Here is a 21,150-nt window from a genome sequence, read left to right as displayed (position 1 = left end):
TTTATAATCTCTTTATTTTGAAGTGTACAAGTGTATTTAAAAATATTCTTCCCTACTATTTATCAAAATTTGCCACCCATCACTTTATTACCAATTGATATAATACTCCAATTAGTCGATATATTTTTTTACAACTATTAATAGTTAAAATTATATTTTGTTAATAAAATACAAATACAGATTTTATACTTTTTGTCACTATTGCGACCATTACGAATAAAATATTTTTAATTGTATTCAACTATAATACCTCAATCATTAGTGACAATCGCCACACACTTTAATTACAAAACAGCCTTTGTACTGTGCCAATAATTTCAACGTACGCATATTTTCATATTCAGAAACGTGTTAATTCAAACGCATTTGAAATGTTTCTGGGGAATAAAATCGATGTTTGGGTTGAACGTAAAATGCAATCGCTTACAATCGATAGTAAAGTCACGGCGACGAGCCTTTTACAAAGAGAGTAAATACCGTGTAAGGCTAAAAAGAGCAGAAGTTTATAGCGCAAGGTGGTTGTAAAAACATCGATAACTCCAGAGGCGCTTACTGGATAAATTTGAAGGGACAACGCCGCCAGTGGCACCGAGTCTGCCGTTTAACGTCGTTGTCTAACGTTCATTTCGTTTACCTTCGTGAACATTGATATTGTTTTCGTAATCCTGCGCAGCAATAATAATGAGTTGTGATACAGTTTTCATTTGTTACACTAATACTTGATAATAAATAAACGTAACAATTCTGTTTTTTTCAATGTTAAACTAGAATATAATTGTTCTTGCAAAATTTAATAAGATCGGTACGTTTTATAATTTATCTATTTATAATTAACGATACGCTGACGATGGCAGTATGAAATACAAAATAACGTGAGTATATGTTTTTTTCCGGAAAGTAAAAATTATCTCATTATTGGAGTACAAATCGTTACATAATTTTTGATGATTTAAAAATAACGTTATAAAATATTTTTAGAAATTTTTAAAAAATAAAATTGCAGATAACGTAGAAATGATAGTAGAATAGTAACGAGAGGAAGTACTCACTGAATAATCGAGTTAGTCAAATGTTGATTTTTATTTATATGATAATGTATGACTGTAGTATATATTCATCAATAATTGCTGCACATATGAATGAAAGATTAAATAGCTTTTTCAAAATTTTGTAATTAAATGAGTTCATTATAATATAGTATATATATTTACTCTTTTCTATTTATAAACTTCCAATTAGAAAAGTAAACATCAATTGAATGTTCTTGTGCATACAAATTAAAAGTTCAAACAAAATTTTTATGAAGATTTTTTAAAATGTTAAATAAACAAAGTGAAAGAAAATAATTCAGGTATTTTTATTTATATACGCATAAATCAAACCAATTAAAATAACTAAAATAATAATGGAATTTTAATTTGTTATTATTGATGTTAACTTTTTGTTAAAAAAGCATCTTTGCAGTCATTTTAAAATTGATGATAAAAATTACACTTTATTTAAATGTAAATTATACAAATAATTAATAAGGTTTAATAAAAAAAATTTTTTAGCCTTATTGCTCATTGTTTGGGTAGATTTTAAAAAATTTTGTGATAAAATAAAATTAAAAATTTAATAAAATAAAAATAAGACTTTTAAAAATATTTGACATACTTAAAAGTTTAACTTAAGTTTTAAATTAAAAAAAAAACGTGTTATTCAAATAAATGAATTTCCGTAACATTTATTATTTTGAACTAATAACTTTTAAATTTTTTTGATCTAACTTACATAAATATATATATTTATAGTTATATATAATATATATAAACTTCTATAAATGTATATTTGAATTTTAAAATCCATAAATTAATATAGATTGAATATTATAATTATATTAGTAATCTTCTAAGCGTGTTTTTTTACATTTTAAAATAAATAATGGCATTTTAACTTTAAATTTCTCGATTTATTACAATTAACTAAATTTTAATGAATAATTTTATTCCATCAATTTGACTTTTTTATGATCGTGATGGTTTTTTTTTATTAACATAAGACCTGTAGTATAATGAATCGAATGATAAAGTTTTTTTATATTTTTTAATGATTAAAATATATGTGAATATAAACGTGAAAATATAAGAATAGGTTCATTTCAACAAAAAGGATAAAACTTTTTTTAGTCAACACCAACTGCTAGTTTTAAGTTTTAGTACAATAGTTATTTATGTATTGTTTTTTTTTCAGTACTATTATTTTTATAGTGAAAATAGTTAGAAAGTGTTCATAAAATTTAGAGAGGAAATAAATTGTTTTAAAATATCTAATGTTTTAATTTAATTTAAAATTTGTTATATTACATAGAAGCAATCAATAAAATATACTAAAATATAAATTAGATACACTCTTTTATGTGAACTGTAAATTTAAAAAAGTTAAAAGAAAATTGTAACTATGTTATAAAGAATTTAAGATAAAAGTTTCAATATTCGAAATCCATAAAAAGATATTTATTCTGACCTATTATATTATATTTTAAATGGTTATTTGCAAAACTAGTGATAGCATAAATGTGTATTCAATATTTTTTTTTTGTAATTCGCACGTGGTACACAAAAAGGTAGTGCAATGACGATAACATAAGTGAATTAAAAGGAAATCGTCTGTCTTCATTACTTAGACGGCGTAACATATATGCAATATTGATACATAAATAAGTTGAATACTTGATCTAGAATATTTTAAACTTTATTTAACAATTACTTGACATTAATAGACACTTTTAATATAAATAATTAAATTAGTTTCATACAACTAACATAAAAAATACTTATTAATTATGAAGATTTATATATATATTGTAGGCGACTAATGACCTTAGTGGCAAAAGCTTTATGTTCTAAAAATAAAAATAATACATTGAATAATTCAAACAGTTTTGTCAAATTAATTATTTAAATAAATGGTTTTATTTGATCATAAATTATAAGCTCTAAATTAAAGAAAAAATCATAATTTTATTTTTAGTTATTAAATTGATTAACTTATGAATTGATGTAAATGTTAGAAAATTATGTTTTTAAGACAACAAATATAATTCTAACAATTATTAAAATCTATTAAAAGTTATTAAAAAAAAATTATATTTATGTAATTTAAATAGGAAAATATAAAATAAAAATATAGAAGAGTTCTAATGGTATGACAAATTTAATGACTATTGATACAATTAACATTAACATTGATTTCTTTTTAAAAACATTTTTATGTTTAAGGACTAATAGGAATATAATTTTTTTTTAGTTATCTGTAGGTTGTTATCAAATTTGATTTTACGGAAATTGAAATTAATATTAAATTATGACTATATCATTTTATTTTTATAAAATAATTTTAGCTTATGATGAATTAATGCCAAAATAGTTTTATACAGTATTGATAATATACCTAGTCACTTTTCCCTTCAGTTATAAGTGCTTATTGATGTGATGACAAATTTTATGGAGAAAATATCATAAGTGCTACCATAAGTTAGTATGAAGAAATTGTATTTACTTTCGTCGTTTTCCTAAAATATTGGCCAACGTTTAATACTGTAATATGAAAATAAAATTAATGAAAGTTTAAAATTCTATAGAATTTAAATAAGAAAACATAAGAATATTTTTGCACCAAAATGAATAAATTTAATTGAAAAGTAAAAAAAAAAAGTAATTTTTCTTTAAGGGACTTAATATTTTATAGGAACAATTAACAATTAATTCATCTTGTATTTTTGAATTTTTGTAAACAATAATGAGTTATAACATAGTATGTATAAATAAAATTTACAATCCATAAATTTATTAATATGCTAACAAAAATCTGTTCACTGGTGTCTCATTCGTATATTATTTTCATTTATGTATATTCATATGCATAACTTATTTCAGTAAACTTTGTAATATAATAATGAAGTAAGGTAATAATTTTGAGTTGAATATCATAAATATTGCAAGACCCATGTCGGTAAAACTGATTATCTGATAACATCCCCATGACTAAATGTTACCCTATTACAGCTATAAGAACTGTAAACAAAGTCTTGTTATTTGAAATTATTCATTTTCCAAACATGAACTTGTACTAAAAACAAACTTTATATTTTAGCATAAAACAAATTTATTTGCTGGAACATGTCCAACGACAACAATATGTCTTACACAATGACGTATACATAGTTAATGCTGCCAGGATAAAATTGTTTTCTTATAAGTGCAGACATTTATTTAAGATTCATAAGTATAAAAGTCACTGTCACTATGTTATTTTTATGCTTGTAAGACATGCAATATTTTGCGAGAATATTGTTTCTATTAGAGATACTTTTACGTACGTGTATGTATCTTGTAAAATAATTTATACATATATCTATTGATCTATATACATCAGTCTATTGATACTACTATGTAGCATTTTAAGTATCAATGATGATTAATAAAATAGTTAAAACCTAATTTAAACAGCAATATTCTACATATAAGACTTATCATTAAATTAAGGTAACATCAAAAAATTATTACTTTTATAAATTATTAAAGGTCTAAAAGTTTGATATAGGTCAACTAACAAGTTTTTGTTAAATATATAAGAACACAAAATCCGGTAGGAAAATGTATTTAAAAAAAAAAAACTCGTACGCTTACAAATAATAAAAAAACATATTTTACGTTTTATTCATTAAATATGACATCGAGTCGTGCAAAAAAACTCGCTGGACCTGTTACTTCCATCCCTAGTGATACGGTTTTTCGTGAAATATAATTTTTAAATGTATCAAAAGGTCACACGGTTGGTTGTTTGTATGTGTGATATTAAGCAAATATTTATGAGAAAACTGGCGTTATTTTGTTAGTTTCAAACAAACGGTTTATTGTGCCGATCAAACCGTATGGTTTAATGCGTTTAAAGCCACTGCATCAGGAGTTAAGGAGATATAATTACTATAGAGCTGGTAATCGGCCTAATTAAGAATCGAAATGTATGTTTGAATTACGTTTAATGAACGTCTGGTTAGAAAAATAAGAAATGAACAAACAAGGTGTGCGAGCTAAAACAAGCCGAAAATACATGCCAATGTGTGTCTGTGTGTGCTTTAGTTGCCGATAAATAACTATTATCCTTTTGAGTGCGACTCTCAAGCAGCGGCACTGCCCCGACGGATATTAGCCGCAATTTCCTGAAAGCACTTTAATGGATATTGTTGCGTTGTATTCAGAGATCCCAATGTTTTCATGTCCCTATAACAATTAGGATTCTGTATTTCAATCTTTTCATGACCACCCAGTCGTCCGACAATTCGTTTGATTTCCACACAATCGCTCCTTCACCAGCATTCTTTATTATGTTCTTTTTATTTTCAAAACAATGTCGAATAAACTATATATTTATAAGTTTATAAAAAATTGATCAATTTATACAACATTTTATAGATTTCTCTTGTCAGACAAATATTTATTGCTCTACATTTACATAATAGATGTATTTATACTTATAGATATTGTTTTTTTGCTTACTGCTATAAAAATATTCGGGTACTCTCGTTACCTTAATTGGTCAAATGAATGCTTTTTATTAAATTAAATTATTATTTTGATTAATTAATAATCAATAAATGTATCCGAACGATGTAAAACACTAATAGAGAATATCTAAAAATTGCCAGATAAAGTTGTTCAGTCATATTATTAATTAATTATAAATTTTAATTTTTCATATTTGCATAGTAAAAAATAAATTTAAACAATACTATATCACTTTCGATTAGACCTTAAAATGAGAAACTTCGTAATAACTTTTTCTCAATGTGCATAACGAAATTTTATTTTAACATAATGTATTTTTAATTTTTATTTCCCGTTAAGGATCATCTTAACGGGTAATAAAAATTAAAAAATTAAAAACTATTTACACTCCGGGACAGGAGGTTAATCGATCGCCGGATTCATTGTGTCTCCTATTACTAAACTGATTAACAAACTGAGTCTTTAACACGAATCCATGTGCAACAGTAACACTGTCGCGTTGATGATTTGGCCTCGTCGTTCCTTTTTTCATTTACAACTATTTAAATATTTGTTTATAATCATATACTGGATTAAGTTGAAATATATATTTTAAAAGATACGAGAAGTTTAAATGTTAAAATTGCAAGTACTACAACAGATGGAAAGTAAAAATGTGAGACACCGCTGTTTGAATTGATGGTGAAAGTTTTCTAGTTACCACTTTGGTCGTTAGTAATATTTTTCTCCGTTGAGTCACCTAAATAAACCGCGCTCTGTTTTGTCTGTTTTTTTTCCTTTAAGGTAAGATGGTTGCTTTTATTGTAGCCAATATAACAGATGAATCTTTCAATTCTTTCCTGTATTTTCTCTTTTACTTCTATGAAAAAATCTCATTGGTTGTCATTTAAATTTTAAAAAGATCTTTTTACAATAACATTCATGGGATTAAATTACGAATACTCCATAATACTATTCTAGTGTATATAGCTATTGAAAAAAAGTATTAGTGTACAAATAAAAATTTCCTATTTTAATTTTATTTTGGTGAAAATATATGTCAATTTTGTTTAGAAACTATTTTTGATCTTATTATTACTATAGAAGCTTCAACTTACAATTTTCAATGTCACAAAGAATGAGTCTTGTAGAGAGAATATTAAGAAAATTATATGTCATACATAATTTTTTATCATTAAATGATTAATAATGTCAAAAAAACAACTTTTAATATGAAACAGCAATAAACATAGTATAAATGTATATTCAATATTATTTTTCTGAAATTTCTTTTCGAGGTGCTTGTAAGTTGATTATTAAAACATTTACATAAATCATTTTATTTAAATTTATAAATATTTTTACGAATAATAAGTGAAATTTTTGAAAACAAATAGTACATATTCGATACAAAAATAATAGTGTATTGATGAAGAAATACTATTTCATATCAATTTAGAGTAATTAAATGCTCTAATCTTACTTAATTTTTCTGACAACATTTTTAAATAATCTTAGAACCACATTCATTTTATAATTTTATTTGGTATAAAAGGCTAAAACCTATCCAAAATATTTTAATGTGTACAGTTTTTATTGATGTAGTAACTATTCCTTTAACTTTTATTTCTTACAGATATACTTTAATAATAATTTACTAAATAATATTAATTTTTATGTAAGCATTTTTCTTATTAAATTTAAAATTTTTTAACTGCAAATGAGATTTTTAGTGTTTACATTTAATGTACATGTTTTATGGAAAAAAGAATTATAATTTAATGCAAACAATCTAAAAACATATTCAAACACACAAGGTATGTCGAAATTTTATGTTTGAATGCATCTTTCTTTATCATTGTAATTTTAGAAAATTTGGTAAATTGCTCCCTTAAAATTACTTTAGTCGGAAATACACTTTTTATAAATTTATAGTCGGCCAAATCGAGTTTTAAAAAATAAAGTAGTACATTGAATCGATTTGATTGGTTTCTTAAAAAAAAAATACTTTTCTACGTCCCTGATAATGTCTAATTATGAAATTCAGGAAATTTATTTGAGCAATAACAAAAAATGCGTACTGTGATACTATGAAAGAAATTTATAAATATTAAAAATATATATTGATAGTATTTTGTATAAATATTCTGCATTTATAATTTTCAAAAATGTATAAGAGAATATTTAAAATTACTACATAATATATTATTCTTAATATAACACAAATTTTAATCATAAATAGGGTGATTCTTTTAACGCTAGCTAAAAATTTAAGTCGAAGTTATAGTATATGGTTACTATAAGTTCCACTTAAATTTTTGGCTATCGTAAAAAAATCACTCTGTATATTATACATTATTCTTATTATATACGTAATGTTATATAAAAGTATGCGTTATATAGAGAGATATATTAATGAATGCCCGTAATTTTATGAAAAACTTATCAAAATATAAGTAATAAATTTAAAGGGTGTGGTTTTTTAGTAAACATTTTTTATCATGCAATACATATAATATTTGATATCAGCGCTACTGAGTATTCTTATGATGGATAAGGAATGGTTCTGAAAAATACTTAGTTACTTAGAAATAGAGAAAAAAAAGAAATTCAAAAATTTTGTGTTTATGTAAGTTTTTTAGATTTTTTTTTAACAGATAAAACATTGGAAATATATCTCTCTACTTTTTATGAAATATCATTTAATAAATAATTCTGTTATTCTTTCACTTAGTTAAGCTTTTGCTAGTACGAAGATTTAACGATGTAAATTATAACAATATTAATAATTGTCGAAAACCTCAATAGTTTATTACAATTTTTATTTTTACGGCATTGGCTCTCATAAAATTAATTAAACAGAAAAGTAAAGATTGCTTATTGAATTCAATGAGTATCGCATAAAAAAGTCATAAAATCACATAATTGAATATAAAACTTTATGTTTCGATTCATTAAAATTTCTAATAGCTGAGTGTAAAAAATAAAATTTTTTAGTAAATTTAAGTCTTAAAATTTTGAAATTTGTTTTACATTAATTTTTTTTTGTTCAGATAGACATATTAATATAATGCAGTAATTAATAATTGTTGAATTTTTAGCAGCAGAGAAAAATTTGATAAAAAAATATAGCAATTTGAACGTATTAGATAGAAACTAGCTATTTAACATCCAATAGAAATCTTGTAATATCATTAGGTAATGAATGTGAATCCATAAAGTGTGTGACATTTAATTTACAAAGCACATTTAAGGCTACTTGTGGAATAAAAATCTATATAAATACACTATATAAATTTATATATATATAGACATGGTGTAATGGTAAATTTAATTTAGAGAAAATAAGATAATTTGGCATTATGATTTTATTAATATTACAGATCAGTTATATAATTAAATATTACCAGGTTTCATTCCTGAGAGAGTTACATGGGATCAATTCTTTGAAATCGTACAAGTAATAGAAAAATTGAGTGAAAATATTCGTAAATACATTAATTGTCGATATTTGTCAAATTCTTTTTCGTGTCTATAAAAAGTATCTGTGATTATAAGTAAGTTTATATCGTGTTTACTTTAAACAATTAAACAATTTATAAGTAGAGAAGAGTATAAGACAAACATGTTTATTATCACTTCTATTTTTCAATATTACAAACCACGAAGAAAGCAACAAAAGATTAACATGAATTTGTTTCTATAGTTTGAGAATTAAAATTCATAACCTATATTACAGTAATATTAGCTAGCATTGAAAATAAAATAGCAAAATTCTTAGAAATAATAAAAAGATTTAGCGATAATAGTGTTCTCTAAATGGATTAAAGTGTCCAATAATTATGGTCGATCAAGCTGAAGTGGTATTTATAAATTTACAACTAGATATTGGACGTCAAGATAATAATATTTACTTTGAACCATACATGTCAAACACAGAGGTCTAAAAAAGAAATAGTCACAAACTCAGAATGACTAAAAGTGCACACATAAAACGTTTAACTAGGTGAAAATATAATATTTACTGAAAATTATTATGATACTTTTTCCAAAAACTTGTTTTGTGTTATACACAATGTGTATCTTCTTTTTTAGAAAATCACTAAAGCAATGTTGCGACTTGAACACCAACTACGTGTAAATTATACTTAAAAGGCTTATGAGCTGGTTCAAGTAATCACAAGTTAGAATATGGTTGTGTCTAAGATATTCTGATAGAAAGTTTGAAGTATTTAATTATGGCCGATTAATGGATTTCTATACATCCTTCGTTTTCCACTTACAGCTGTGACAGTAATTTGAATAATTTGTATAACAATTAGAAATAGTTCAGTTACTAATAAATCATCAAAAAATAAAATTAAAAACTTTTAAAATAATAAGTCATGTGATGTAATTCATAATAAAATAAACTAAATCAAAACGTTCTTCAATAATAACAATAACGTTGAACCTTTTGTAATCTTTATACATCGATAATGCAATATTATTAAGTTAACGACAAACTCATACCTTCCAATATTTGGTATATATGTATTTGTTTTTTCGTATATATATATTTATCAATAACTCATAGAAAATATTTCAAATAATATACAATAAAATTAGCAAATTATAGTAATTATTATTATGATCAGATACGTCTATAATACATTTTTTGATTGCTTTATCTGCAGCCAAACATTTTAAACATTTTTGGAATGTAACTTTTTGCAATAAATGTTATCAGAATTATACGAAAAACTATTATGTGTACTACTGCCATAAACTTTCTGTACAGAAATTTTGTTCATGAAATGCTTAATATTACTTTTGTATTCTACTATTTCTGTTGTCTCTTTTTAACTTTTCAAACAAAAGAGGATGTATTTGACAGATGTCATTAGCTCATATCAGCTATGGGCATCCAATCTCAAACGCTAGAATCCATTTTAAACTGCTTTATAATTATTACTGACCATTATAGTTATAATAAACCTTTAAGGAATATTTAATATTTAAAATAATTTAATGTGATTTGTTAAAATTAGTACTTTTATTTGGGACTGCATAAAATCATATAAATAGTTTATACTCTTATGGACATATTAACGAATACCAATGAAGTAACTAAAAATAAATAAATTTTATATTTGATATTTTTTTTTTAATTTGTTATTTGCATAAATTAAATAAGAATTTCAACCTAAAATAGAGATAAACTGTAACTTTTATAAAAGAATAAAATTTTCTCCATCATTACAAATGCATACCATTAAATACTTTTTTTATAATTTTGATAATATATGAATTATGTAAGTTCTTATTATAGAGATTATAATTTTAGACATAATTACTGCGAGAGATGTTTAAAAGTATTGTTCTAAAACTAAATATAATAATTTTTTCAACAATAAAAATATCATTATTTAATGATGAAATGGGCAATATTATTTTAAATAAACCGCACTATATTTATTAAAAATTATACAGAGTTTATTTTTTTTTATTAATTTAGATGTTATTTATTAATATTTAGTTAAATAACAATGAAAATTTAACCAAAATATTTGGCATGCAAGTCAAAGAAACACAGTATTACAATAAAATTACTTAAAGTGTAAGAAAAACTAAAATCTATTGTTTTGCTTCTCTGTAAAAACAGTCAATATCCAAAAAAAATCTTTGAATGATTTATACCTCGTCGTTTTTTTACGCTTGAAGGATAGCGAATGGCAGTAGGTTTTTTGAAAACCTCGATTTAGTTTTATTTCCAACATTGAAGAATGTCGTGTCACCAGCTTCACGTCAAAAACGTAAAAGAATATGTGGTACACTGCAAACCTGAAAAGTTAGTGTAGCATATTCAACGTATTAACCTAAGTATGTTTTGGTACTTGCAATAAATTTATGTTAAGGAGGAATACATTACACATTCCATAAGATATTGTTCTATAAAATGTATTCAAGCAGGTAGGCGGACTTCTGCCAAAGTAGATTTCACAATAACACCGACACATGCTCAAAAGATTTCAATTTCTTTGCAATATTGAAATAGGAAAATTAAATTAAAATTAGTTATTTTAATTAGTTAAAAACAAAGTTTACCTTTTAGATTATATAATGCTTAATGTTGTATCTAATTAGCATAGACATAATCTTTAAGTATATTAGTTACATAATTAAGATAAATGTTTAAAGTGGAAAAGCATATGAATAATATATTATTTTGTATTTTCAGTAACCATGCCTATAAAATTAATTTCCAGTTGTTCTTTACATTGCCAAGTATCTTAAATTCGTTTAGGATAATTTATTTATGAGATGCTACACCCATTTTTCATTTTATGCTATTTTTTATGCAAATAAGTAATCCATTTAAGCTATTTTACTTTCTTACTATAACTTTTAGTAGCTATACAAATAGCATAAAAATAATAGGCACAACACGTATTTAGTATTAAAATGTATTTGAGTTGAATTAATGAGCTTTTAAGTGTTAAATCAAAACATTCAACTGTTAAATTTTTAAGAAACAATTCATACGAAAATGATAAGTTATTTTAAAATATTAAGATTTTAAATTTGTAAACAATTAATAATGTCACCGTTCATAAGTTAATAGTTACTAGAATGATAAAAATAATAGGCCATTATTAAATCTTTAGCCAATATTCTAAAAGATAAGGTAAAGGTCCTAACGTTAGCTCTACCTTGCTCATCGACTGTCGACCTGACACAACATAATTTTGGCGGAGGTAGCTAGTATGGTAGACAAGGTGTGTGTCACTGTTAAAGTTCACGTATGGTCACCCATCCGGGAACCAACGGTAAACAGATCATTTGAAGATCAGCGCTAATGTAATGTGACTGCATGATCCACTGCGTCATACCACGCTCTTGAATAAAAATATTAGGTATAATTATAAAAAAGAATCTGTGATGTAAATGCCACTGATATTAATTATTTATTTATTTAAAAAAATTGAAAAAGTCAAGATAAATTATACATAGTCGGGTTAGAATAATTAAGAATCATTAAGAAATTGATAAAATAATTAAACTTTTAATTAGGGGAAATTTCATTAGATAATAATTCCAATAATTGAGATGAAATTCAAAATTAAAATATTTAAACAATTATTTTGTATAAATGATTTAGTATTATGTTGCTATTTTTAAAATTTGATTTAACTGTTGAAACAAATTTAATTTAAGTTAAAAAATAACACTTGAATTACAAAAAAATATATTATATTTTATTAGTACATAATTATTAGTTAAAATTATAATAGTCATCTATAGAAGTTCTTTATCTATAAAAATGAATGTTATATTATTTTATTCTATGAACTACCAATTTTTAGCTTCCATGCAAAGCTGAGAAGATAAAGTTGATGTGTTGATTTATTTTTTTTTTTGTGTGTCTGTTACTACTTTTTCTCAGCTCTCATTGGACCAATTTTTCTTGATGTATCGTTAAAATATTGCAAATCGTATCTAGTTAAAGGCATTACCCTCAAAAATTAAAAAAATTTCCCTTGTTCCCTGTAAATGGTAAAAATAACGATTATTATAATCGTTAAATTTCAAAAATTTTTCTCTAAAAATTGCCATATCTTATTGAAAAATGAACGAATCAAAATAATTCTTTTTTATATTAAAACCTTAGATATTTCTCTCTTATATGAAATAAATTTTTTGAAAATTCGACTCTTAACCGGCCTACAGGAGGCATTCAAAATAGCAACTTCTGCATAAAAATTTAAGTTTTGTATTGTTCCGGAAATACTCGGACCTTCAAACATATGTTAAAATAAAACTAATGTTATGCACTATAAGTTAAAAAAAAATTGTCCCGACGACTTATCTATGTGCAAATAGTTGCCGTAGTTAAAAAACATGAATTTTGTTGTTAATATTTAGGATTTCATATTTTATTTTTTCAACTTTAAATTACTACAACTTTTCGTTGGACAAATGTAAACATACAAAAATGTATGGATCAATACAATTTTTTTTCTAAATAAATTATGTATATATATCTTTCATCCGATATACTTTTTTTTCAATCGGACCACTTTCTTTTATACAGAGTGGGTTTAAATTTTTAAAAATACGAGTAAATCATAAAACTATTTCAACTTAACTTTTGAAAATGTTCCCCATATATACTCCTAGCTTTAAATATATGTCAAATTAAGACTTACAACAAAATCTATAAGTTCAAAAAAAAAATTTGTCTCGAAACTTTTTCTTCTAAGGGAAAATGGCCGTCGAATTTAAAGAAAAATATAATATTTGTGTAAAAATCACTGTTTAACATGAAATATTTTATTACTTAAAACTGCCATCACTTTTTGAAAAATGAACAAATTAAAATAATTCTTTTTTATATTGAAACAACATTAGATATTTTATTTTAGTGTGATGTAAATTTTTTGAAAATCTGACTCTTGACCTGCCCACGGGGAGGATTCAAAATAACAATTTTTACACACAAGTTAAACTTCTTTAACTTAATTTTTGAAAACTTTCTGGCAATATTGACACTTTTATTTAATCTTAATTTAAAGCTTATGTAATATACTTTACTATGAAAAATAAATTTCGAGATAAAGTGAAAATCGTTATCATATTCAAAATTATGCTATTTTTGTGTTAAAATTTTTGGTATTCTATTTAAATTTATTTTAATGTACCTTATAAGACGAGTACACTGATTTTCATGAATATTGTATAAATCTAATTGGCATAGAATATAAAGTTAAACTTATTTCAATTTTTTTTTCTTTTAAGTCGAAAAATTTAATTTTAACATTTGAATCAGCTTAAATTGATAATTTTATTAAACGACGAATGCGTGGAACGTTTGCATATTCAATAAAAATCATTGTCTGTGGCAATGATTTTTTTGCAATTTTCCTTAATTCTTTTTGAATTATAATTTTGTTTTTGATTAATCCAATAATTTCTTAAAATTAAACACTATCTGCTGATTTGCATCAAAGCGTTTCAAAGTGATTTTAATCACTGTCAGATATTGTCTATACTCGTGCCAACGCTCACACTGTGCTTCCGTTTGTTTACATGCTATTCAATTATTTAAATGTGTGGTGAGGCGCAGTGGAACATGCGATCCGTTGCCTTAGCGCCGATGACCAGATACACTGTTTACCGTTAGTTGCCGGTTGGGTAACCATATGCAAAATTTTACAGTGTCACTCACCTAGTCCCATACTGTTTTTCTCGGCCATTATTAGATTGCATCAGGTCGACAGCCGTTATGAAATCCCGTCTAATCGTTAAGGCAGAGCTGATGACAAATAGTTGGGATATAGATGCTATGGTATATTAATTATTCAAAGAATTATTTTTCATATTATGAAATTATAGTTACACTATTTTAGGTTATTATGTATTGCTTTGCTTACAATATAAGTTAAAAAACAAACAAATTTTATTTACAAATTAAGATATGCTACCCTAAAAATCAAGTATATCTGAATTTGTTACTCATATTTTTTAATTTATTTCATGGAACTAATTATAGAATAAAAATTAAAATCTTTAATTTTTCAAGAATTTTAGATATAGAACTAGTTCTATAAATTTCAGTTAACATTATCACAAAATGAGAATATTGATAAATAAAAAATCGTACAAAAGTTACATTAATAACTTAAATATGCTATCATCAAATTTTACAATTTATATTTGGGCTTGGATTATTCATATTTATTTTATCTATTAGTTTGTCTATAGATGATGTTCCCAATAAAATGTATTTTCAATGACATGTTCACCCCTATTTCCGATAAAATTAAAAAATATACATAAATCTTTTATTAAGAAAATAATAAAATTATAAAATATACTGTATACCTATTTTTGAATAGTTTATCTTATTGATAAACTATTCGTCTACTATTTCTCTATAATTTAAACTTTTGAAGTTTCCTAAAAAAGAATTTACAACCAATCGAAACGAATTCCATGCTAAAGCTTCGTCTTTTGATAAAGTTAACACAAAATTATATTTTTTAATTTTATCGGAAATAGGGGTGAACATGTCATTGAAAATACATTTTCTTCATGTACACTTAGATTTTTTCCTGAAAATCTTGGAAATGAAAGCGATGATCATGGTGAACGCTTTCATTAGTTTTTTTTATTTGTGGTCCTATGAAAATATCTTCTTTGATTTTTGCATCAGACAAATGTGGAACACAGTTTTCAAATAAGTAAATGAATTTCCATTTTTATTTAAAGCTTTAACAAAATTTTTAAAATGTCCAAGTTTAATATGTAAAGGTGGTAGGATTATTCTATTTTTATTAACCAAAGGATTGAAACTTCAATTTTTTTTTAAATACAAAAATTTACCACAACCCCACCAAACTGTAAAATTAACTCAATTTAAAAATATCCCAATAGAACTATATGAAATAACCTTAAGTTATTTAAAAAATCGAAATTTTAATTTGAAAAGTAATATTGTGAGTAATTTTTCAATATTTTTTTCTATATTTTACAAAATTAAAGCATCGAATTAAAAAACTTTGATATTAGGAAATTTGTTTTATTTTTCATTAGCGCATAACTTCTTCATTTTTTTATCAATATTACAAAATAATATATCATTATTTTTATTATGTATTAGAGTATAATGTCTATATTATTGATAAATTTATTTTTTATTGGTGTATTTTACGTAAAACTCTGAATTTTTTCTGAAATTTTGAAAAATATGATAAAAATTCAGAGGTAAATTCGTAGATAGCAAAGGAGAAAAAAGTCAGATAAAAAATTGTTGAAGATAAAAGTTATAGGTAATTTAATATTGTTTAATTTTATGTAAAAAAAATGAAAATTGGTTGAATGCAATTAAAGATATTTAGAATATAATGAAAACACTTTTTCGCAGCACACGAAAAACGCTAATTTCACAATAACGCAAAAACTATTCTACTTTTTGTATTTTGGACTTCATTTTTGGACTCAGTGGACGATTTTACATAAAAAATAACTATCATAAGTCATGGGTCAGAAAATTTTTTTTTATTTGTAAATTAGTGTTATCGATAGCATTAATAATTGCTGGTTTTTTTGGACGCAGATAATATCCAACCACAGAAAGTGCTTAACGAAAAATTTAGTGGTATTCAAACAGATATTTCCATGTTTTTTCGTGCCCTGGTAAGGTTCAAAATATCAAAAATAGTTGTCACATGAATTAAATGATACACAAATGATACAATGCCAATGCACAAACAAAATCTTATACATTTGATACAAAAGAAAGTCGTTTTTTCATCGAATTTTGACAAGCAAAGAAAAGTGGATATACTTTGAAAATTCTAAGCACAAAAATTCGTGTGTTAATCCCGTTCAACCATCAACATCTTTTTTAAAACTAAATCGCTTCGGATGAAAAACGATGTTGTATATTTGGTAGGATCAGCAGAGTATCATCTGCTATGGGTTTTTGAAACTTAGTGAAACTGTCATTGCTCACATATAATTACTACTGCAACTAATTAAATTTTCCATGCGCTGCGTAAATAAAGGCCTGATTATCAACAAAGACATAATTTTCATGAAAATTCACCATCCAAAACTATTTAAAGACACTTAACTACAAATTGCAATCCTATTCCATTCATTAGTTCATTTTTAGGACACGCGCATACTGAGTAACATTTTTTGATTTTTATTATTAATAAATAATAAATTATATAATAAATAAATGGTTTATGGTAATGGTTTAAATGGTAAATGGAATTAATAAATGATTTCCTTAAAAAAAATAATAATTTTTGGTGAGTTATCCACAAATGTTTGTAATAATGGGAAATGTGCAGTTAGTGTAAGAAAATAGTTTTTAAAATACATTTTTTTTTCTATAAAAAAAAATATGTTTTTTTAAAGAATAAAACTGCGAATTTAAGCTTATACACTTAGTAGTATTTTAAATAGCTTTGCAAAACATATGTATTGAAAATAAATACTATTCTAATCGATTTTAAATAATGGATTCTAAATGTTTATACAGTTTGATTTATTAAGTACTTCATTTTTTCGTAAAACGTTTTTTTTTTTTAATTTATTGATCAAAATCAAATTAATTTTTATAACTCATTTTAAATATCAAGTTTATTGCGAAAAAAAATGGATTCTTAACGGTAGATTTTTGGGGTCACTTTTAAAAATTTAAATAGGAGTCTACAATTATATTTTATTATTGAATGAGGGATGGATAAAATACAATTTTAAAGATTCGATAATCAGTTTTTTAACATGACTTTATGAGTTAATATAACTCAAGAAGAAAATTTGAGTCAATATAAATTAAACTTATAAGTTGGCAACGAAAAATAATTTTTATCTATGTGATATAGTAAAAAGAGTGACGTATAACACTTCTCCGATTCTCACATTTCTAAATCTTTAAATGCAAATGTTTTAAAAAGTAACATTACAAAATTTATTTATTTATACATAATGTTATTTAATTTTAATTTTAATATTGCTCATTTTATTTGCTTGCTTGTATTTGTATACCATACGATATAATAATAATAAAAAAATTTATTATCAACTATTCAATGTCTTATCTCTTATTTAATAATAAAAAAAAAAATAATAAGTTTTCATATATATTTCTAAAGTTAAGTGTACATCAACAGCCTCTTATGATTATGTATTTATATTGTTTTTTAATTCTATTGCAATTGTATGGCTTCCAATGATTTGTATATTTATATGGCTTCTTATATTTACATATTTGTATGGCTTCTTAATTCTATTGCACTTGTATGGCTTCTAAACATTTGTATATTTGTATGGCTTCTTAATTCTATTGCACTTGTATGGCTTCCAATCATTTGTATATTTATATGGCTTCTTAATGTTTAGATATTTCTATGGCTTCTTATATTTACATATTTGTATGGCTTCTTAATTCTATTGCACTTGTATGGCTTCCAAACGTTTGTATACTTATATGGCTTTTTAATATTTAGATATTTCTATGGTTTCTTAGGTTTACATATTTTTATGGCTTTTTAATGTTTAGATATTTGTATGGCATTTATAATTACTTGTATCTGAAATTAATTCCAATTTCAGCTACAAAATGAATCAATTTCAACAAATTAAAGATTTTAAAATTTATTTTAGACATCAAAGAAAAACAATTTAACGATTTTTCTTCAGTGAGTAATTAGATACCAAAACAAAAATTTATAAAATTTTAAATTATTTATAACCATGATGGATCGCATTGCATTGTTTTGTGTTAGTGATTTTATTAAATTAAAAAAAACACAAAATACTAAGTGTACTCATAGAAATTAATATGTTTTTTGTAAAACTATAAAGTGTACTTTATTTAAATTTTTTAAATTAGTTTGATTTAATTACTTAATACTTGAATATAAATAAAACAGTAATATAGCTATTGTCATTAATAATTTAACAATAGTTATTTAAAAAAGTTCCTCAGTTTTTCTTTTTATATTAGCTATTTAAAGTACATTACTAATATTAAGTACATAAGCAGATAGTATACACAATTAAAACAAATGAAATATTATATCTTTTGTACTTAAAATAGACCTTATTCCTTTTGTTATAACTAAAATATTATACAGTGTTATGTATTCTAAGTTAACATTGGAAAACGGTTTTATATCTAATCCAACTGTTACAGGTCAAAATTTAATACCTTTCTTTACAATAAATATTATTTATACATTCAGATAATCAAAAGGGTAGTGACCTCAAACCTAAGAAGACAACAATTTAAATAAAATAAAATTTATAGTAGCTAAATTACTAGAAATATCTTTATAAAGTTATTATTATTATTTTTTGATATGAATTGTAAACAATTCATATATTGCATACTATCTTATGAATAACTTTTATATTACCTTAAAAAAAAAAACATAATCTATGCTATATAATACTTATAAAATAAATAAAACAGACTTATTATAAACATTTATTATAACACTTATTATAAAAATAATAAGTGGATATACTTATTATTATTAATTTTTTTTCTTATCAAAAATCAATCATTAAATCTTTAAAAATTTGTCTCAAAAATATTTGAAACTAGTTAAGAAGCGTTAAGTAGCATCTAAGTTACTTCCATATCATTTTAGAAAGTATTTACTTTATCTTGAGTATGAAACAAATCATATTTCTAACTTTTTTTAGTTTTAACCCTAAGAAAAAATTTATAGGATTTCTATATCCTACAATGTATTTAACTCTTAAGGATTTACTACTTCCATGAAAACAATGAATATTACTGGTAAAATATTTTACAAGCTTAATTTTAAGTTACTATAACATCATTAGCTTAATTTTTAACCATAATTAAAAAGGTTCTAGTTTATTTCATACATACCATTATGTACTTTTATAACAAAAGTAATAAATTTTATGTGGTGTATAATTAAGTATTCAAGTTAAAACAACATAGAAATATTATGATTTAAAAATATTGTAGTGAGAGTTTATAAAGTATGTAATTTATGAAATTAGCTTGAAGACCAGATAATTAATTAAAATTATAGGGGATNAATACATTATGACATTAATGATCTATTGTGTATACAAATAATTTATTATAATATTAATGATGTACTATGTATATCATTACACGAACTTGTATTATACTATAATTTTTGAGTTAGTTAAATTTTAAAAAGAAATTATTTTTTATTAGGCAGTTTACATAGTACTATTTTAAATCAATGATTGTAGTATATCAAACCATCTAACATACAAAAGGTATATTCTTAGACCTAAACCTTTGAATCAAAGGTTTATAACTATGAATGTGTGTGTATTCTATTGGGACATTTAAATTGTATCATAAAAGTCGTCCTATCTATGCCATTTAAGATTTCCAAGTATGTATTTCCCTTTTTAAGTCATATATACAGTATACAGGGTGATCAAAATCTGGTAAGACACTTATTTTCTCAGAAACTATTGAAAATTTAAAATTTTTGTAAAAAGAAAAATTATTAAGTTTATAAAACTCTACAAAAATATGAAATTAAATAATTTTTTTTTATCCCTTCAGGAATAAAAATGTTTATTTATAATTTTTTTAAATGGAAAACACTATTTTTGATTTGATAATATGATAGAAAAAAAAATTACAAACAATTATGTTCTTATAATTTTTTTTATCCGAACAACCGTTTACGTTTTATAATTGTTTAAAGATTTTGACTTCCAGAAAAATTATTGTCATTTATTACGTTTCTTAATATCAGTGGCAGTGCAACCGGTATTTTTTTTAGATCCTTTAGTCTTACAAAACGATAGACTTAGCTATTAATAATACACCGAAAACCCGTTTTGAATCTATTATTGTTATCACTCATTTAGTGCGTAGTAAATTTTTATAGATAATTTACCTGTCATAACTCGATCAATAAAATTTGGTTTATGCAACAGCAAATAAAAATAATGACTTCTGTATTTAATACAGTAAAATGACAATAGAAATTTGGCCTAAAATCACTTAACTTTAACAAGCTGTAACGGACAAACGGTTAATCGCATAAAAAAAATTTTAAGAACAAAATTGTTTGTAATTTTTTTCTATCATATT

The 21,150-nt window shown here is 23.8% G+C and overlaps 1 protein-coding gene across 1 annotated transcript in view; it reads left to right on the top strand.

Moving 5' to 3' along the window:
- Window positions 1-567: 567 nt before the first annotated feature.
- The window catches only part of LOC126904503 (5-hydroxytryptamine receptor-like), a 123,464-nt gene continuing 102,881 nt past the window's right edge, over window positions 568-21,150 (top strand). Inside the window, exon 1 of the mRNA XM_050683588.1 lies at window positions 568-872. The gene's annotated coding sequence lies outside the window, so the exon portion shown is untranslated. The remainder of the gene's footprint in view (window positions 873-21,150) is intronic.

The sequence above is a fragment of the Daktulosphaira vitifoliae genome, unplaced genomic scaffold (genome assembly GCF_025091365.1).
Source record: "Daktulosphaira vitifoliae isolate Bord-2020 unplaced genomic scaffold, ASM2509136v1 Scaffold_4, whole genome shotgun sequence".
Classification (NCBI taxonomy): Eukaryota; Metazoa; Arthropoda; class Insecta; order Hemiptera; family Phylloxeridae; genus Daktulosphaira; species Daktulosphaira vitifoliae.
This window is presented reverse-complemented; position numbering and strand designations above follow the sequence as displayed.